Below are 5,415 nucleotides of genomic sequence, written 5' to 3'. Positions count from 1 at the left end.
TAATGAGCACAGAGCATCACCAGCACGCTGCTCTCAGCAGTTGAGGACATTAATCTTTCCCCACAGAATACTCTGCTTGTGTAGTGTTTGTACTTGGCCTGATACTGAAGGGGCATAAGTGATAATTAAGTGACATGATAATAAAGTGCATTGTTGGGTGTCTCTTTGCCAATCTCACATGAAACAGTACTGTGATGCAAGACAGGGAGCTCGCACTCCCTCATTCAGAGAAGGGCACAGAGTGCGGCTGTGGAAACCAGCGCATGTGCAAAAAGGGCATCAGAAATTCTCTGCACCCATCGAGACCCATCCTGGCTGACGGGAAAGCATGGCATGCTGCCCATTTGGCCTCAGTACCCAGTGGACTTCCCAAATTTCCAGCCCTGCCAAAGACTGGTCCTGAAAGAACAGTTGAGCTTGGAATGGCCTAAGGAACTGGAAGCTGTGCAGCCAGGGCACACAAACCATCATCGGCTCAAGGACTATAGAACTTCACAGAATTAAACAAAGAAATGAAATGCATGTTCTGACCGTGATTTTCTGGTTAGAAAGAGATACCTTAAAGGAAAAGATAGATTCAGTGTAAAATATATAACAGTTGTTCATAGATCCTCTTACTGTGGTCCTCAGTGAATGGAACATTTCTAATTGTAATTGATTTCTGTTGGAAGCAAAACAGGCAGTTCATAGTGAAAAGGTTGTGCACTTACAGGAAGGCACAAGCACAATGTTTTTTGTTGAACTTACATTATTATTTTTTCTGGGGTGTAGTGACCTTATAGGAATAAATGTTTCAGGTAAGGCGTGTCTTTTATAGATTACAGTGCTGCTGCAGGAAGAAGAATACATAAGTCAAGGGGGGATGCTGCGTTCAGTTAGTAATTGTTCTGTTTTCCATATTACTGTATGTCACAAGAGGGTGCTGTAAGGCTGTTTTATTCGACTTCAATTCCTATTCCAAGAGTCAAGAATGGATAGTTGATCCCAGGCAGCAGTTTTCCAGATTATCAACTTCAAAAACTTAAAAATATGATAGGAAAAAAGTCTTTGTAAAATTAAGAAGTATATAATACTATGAATGACAAGGGGTCTTAATACTTTTCATTTAATTTTATTAACTCAATCTTTTGCTGGCAAGTATACCTTTTAAATTATATACATAACAGTACAACTGCATTAGTTGTGTCTTGTATGCACACTCCATACAAAGTAAAAGGATAGGGCGGCTACTTCATTAATAGTATTTCTTATTGATACTTTACATTTCCTTTCTACTGCCCAACTCCCAGAGGACCATACAGTTTTATTACAACATAGGAGTCTACCGAAATGTCGATACTAATCATACATTTGAGTGACATAACGAAATAGATATATGTTGACACACAGACATAGATAAAAACAATTAAACTCCCTCTATGTGAAAATGACATGAGACACACGTCCTCAATGTTAAAATATCCATGATTGTAAAAAATGACCATAGTTGCCAATGTTATATCTCAGGTCTCAGATTACTTTGTTTAATGTCAATTTAACTGAAAAAAAAACATCATAGGAAAAGGCAACCTTATTTCCCGACATTTAGTAACCAACAAGCTGATTAAGGAGGACTAAACCTGTACCTGGCTTTCCTGTCAGCTCCTTGGGGATGGCTAATCTTCAAATTTTATTACAAATACTACAACTTTATTTTGTGCCTTGCTTAAAGTAAAATATCTCCGGACTACTAAATACCGCATTAATGGTGACATTTTTAAACTGATTGGCTTCTTTCGCCTCACTCTTCTCTATGTGACGGGTGGGCGTGGTTGATCTAGCCGGCTCCCGATTGGCGGGTATTCGGTAGCTCCTGTGTCATGTGACGGGTAGTAGCGTAGGCAGCATCGCCATAGATTTGAAAGCCTGGATGCCTCGTTGGGCGATACGCCATATTGGCGCGGCAATTGTGAAATAGAGGAGTGATATCTCTTAGTGAACCGACTATTTTCGAAACTGCAACAACATGAGGAATGTTAAAACTAGAAAACAGGGAACCACATTTCACAGGTAAAAAAATCTGCGGTACGGTCAAATAAAATACATAAAATGTTTACTAGCCTGTGACACTGACGGGATGCTAACATGATTAGTTTTCGTTGAGAGTACTATCAGCAGTACTACATAAATTTGGGTGGTGGGCTTTTTTATTTATTCTACATAATTGTAAGATATAAATGCGTTAATTAGTAAAGAAGTTATGGCCAAAAGATCTTTCCATCTACACCCTGACATGTTGCTTGTTTATGTCTAATTATCGCTCCAAGATGGTGGCGCTGCTGACACGTTGTGGAAAAGCGAGATGAGGCATCTAGGCTTTCAAATTCATGAGCACCACGATGTACTTCGTTTAAATGGGAGGTTCACCCCAAAACTATAAAAAGATATTTTAGAGGGGCTTTAATGCTATCTATTCTTCAAAGTTGTGCTGGGAGTTGTTCAGATTTGGAAATATCAGCCGTAGAAATGTCGGGCTTCTATCGAAGTACACTACTCGTATCACTTCGCATTAGACACAAGCGCGAGCTCCCTGGCGATATCTGCTGCGCAGTGATATTATTGGTGTGTGGAGTTGGGTAGAAGGAAATAGTTCGTATATTAAATTGCTCGCGATGAAGTCTGTGGATCTTCTTAACCTGTTCCTGATTTCTGGTAAGAGATATAGCTGTTGATTTTTTCAAATGCGTTGTTCTGGCGCTTTAAGTAGTGAAAGCAAAATTGAATCTTATTATATTGTTTATTCATTAATGAGTCGCTATATCATGTATACTGCTCAATGTTTTGATTTAATAAATATTTAAATTTAATAAATATTTCAAAAAAACTTCAACATTTAAAATGGTTCATGATTTTCAGGAGCGGTGCAGTGGTTAGCACTGTTGCCTTACACTTGCCTGTCCCCCCATCCTGGGTTGATTGATGGATGATTTTCAGGTCACACCGCCCCCTCAGAGCCCACCAATCAGTGACTGTCTCAGAGTGTGATGTAATACACAATGTCCGCACCACCCACTTTTCAATGAGCAGTAAAAACACACCAGCTTGTCTCAGCGGACAGCGGCTCTTATCAGATAAGGGGAAAAGGATGAGATATCAAAAGTAAAAATAAATATATCACGTTTGGTTAATATCAAATGAAAACAGCCCTGCAATAATATATTGGATTCTAGGATATCATCTATTAAAAGGGTGAATCTATTCTAGCAGACCATAAAAATCCAATTATGAACAGTGAAAATGGGCATAATAGGTCCCTATAAACGACAGGTTTCTGTCCATGGTGCTGAAAACCAGGATTGGCAGATTTCAAATTACAGCGATTCCCCCACTAAATCACAGATTTTTCTCCGACGCCTCACGATTTTCTGCGTATCCCGTACATTGTTTGTGGTCCGATTGTTTTCGTTTTGTTCTAAGCCCTACGATGGAAGACGTTGACCATTCAGGAGAAGGTAAAACTTCTGGATGTGCTTCGGGAAGGAAAGCGTTATGCGGACGGCGTTCGCCATTATGGCTTGAATGAATCAACAGTACGCTACATGAAGAAGGATGAAAAGAATGTGTAAGAGCCATATATGTTTTTATTTTTATATATTCCATTACATATATAGAGAGAAAGTTGTGTATGTGTATATATATATTACATATTATTATTTCATTTTTATTTAATTTTATTATGTCACTCATATCCTTAGCCCGACATACAGATATATGTGTTGTTTTAATGAGTTTACATGTGTTTAAAGCATGTGGGAGGGGTATTTTAAGGCTTAAACTTCAAAAAAACTTCTGTATCGTGGATTTTCACCTATCGCTGATGGGTCTGGAACACATCTTCCGCGATAGGCGGATGATCAAATTTACCTTTTTAACCTGATTTAACTTCAACCCTCTTATTTTGTTAACAGAGTGTGCGGGGGGAATACAAAGGGTTACAGTGGGTAATAGGTGATTTATATTGACCTTAATTATCACCCAAGTGACTCTGGACAATCAGTTCAATAATGCTTCCCAAAAGCTTCTCTCTTTTTCACTAGTTACACTTCATTACACCGAAATCAAGGAAGAATCAAATGTACAAGCCCATTATACAAAATATAAGATGCAAACACATAAAAAATATTTTGTAAAAACATTAAAAACAGATTAATATATATTGTGCAATTTGAAACTTTACATTTTGACCTCACTTAGAAAAAGCAGGTGATGACCAGCCCAACCAGCAGTTCCGTCTGGTCGTACAGAATACCTACTCAATTAAATTTTGAGTTCATGACTAAACTAAATTTCAGCTCTGCCTTTAACATCACCAGTTAGATGAAACTGATCATTGCACAGGGAAATACAGTGAAGCCATGAAACATACTAGATGTAAATATATTCATTTTCACATACACTTGAGCTCAGTGAATTCAAGCGCGTCATACACTGTAAAAAAAAAAAGAATCCACCAAAAAACGGTTTTAAGTTAATGGACTCTTCCTTCAATTTACAAATATTGTATATTCAGTTTTCCACAGTATCTTAAATGATAGTTTATTTTCATTTTTAATTCTTCATTCTGCCAATGTAGATTTGTTTGTTTAATAAACGGTGTTGTTCATAAAAGTACAAGTAATTTGAGAATATAGTGATTCACTACATTGATTATTTTTCATAACTCAATGGCCCATAAACATACAGTTCTCCATCTGAAGCTGGATTTAAACCAGCAAACTTTGGATTACAAGCCCAAATACTTGAGCTACTGAGCCACACACTTACACTGACTCAGCTTCAGTTGCAGAGACACAGTGGACTTTCTGTTGGATGTCAGACAGAACGGCAAAGGACCCCTCACTAACAGGAACCTAAAACACACAAACACTTGGGAACACTTCAAATGCGTGATCTGACTCTGCAAGGGGAGAACATGTTCATGTGGAGTCTTGGCTTTTCACAACGTTTCATTCCTGCTTATAGCTAAGGTTTTTTTTAGTCGTTGTCACTCTAAGGTTGCCCATTAATGGTTTGGAATTGGGAATGTAAAGCTGTTTTGTTAGCATGTCTGCCTTACAATTCCTTTACTGTAAGTCGAGGCCTGCTGGAGCTCAATTCTGCTTCATGGCACTTGTATTTACTCTTTATTTTGCATTACATTATGTGTGAGACTAACCCCTTTCTCTACCTCTCCATTCCTCCTGTCGAGCTCCATACAGAACTAGTGGAGAAAAGGGGTGCTTGGAGGGGGGACGATATCTCTGGATGCCCACTTAAGAAATATCTGCGTTACCTTCCAATACACCTTCCAAACTTAAGTGGATTGAACATGGGTGCTGTTGAATTAATAAAAAAATGCACTGTATTAAAAATTATTTTGTTTATATAACATAAAAT

This window comes from Brienomyrus brachyistius, unplaced genomic scaffold (assembly GCF_023856365.1).
Source record: "Brienomyrus brachyistius isolate T26 unplaced genomic scaffold, BBRACH_0.4 scaffold52, whole genome shotgun sequence".
Classification (NCBI taxonomy): Eukaryota; Metazoa; Chordata; class Actinopteri; order Osteoglossiformes; family Mormyridae; genus Brienomyrus; species Brienomyrus brachyistius.
Note: the sequence above shows the minus strand (reverse complement) of the source record.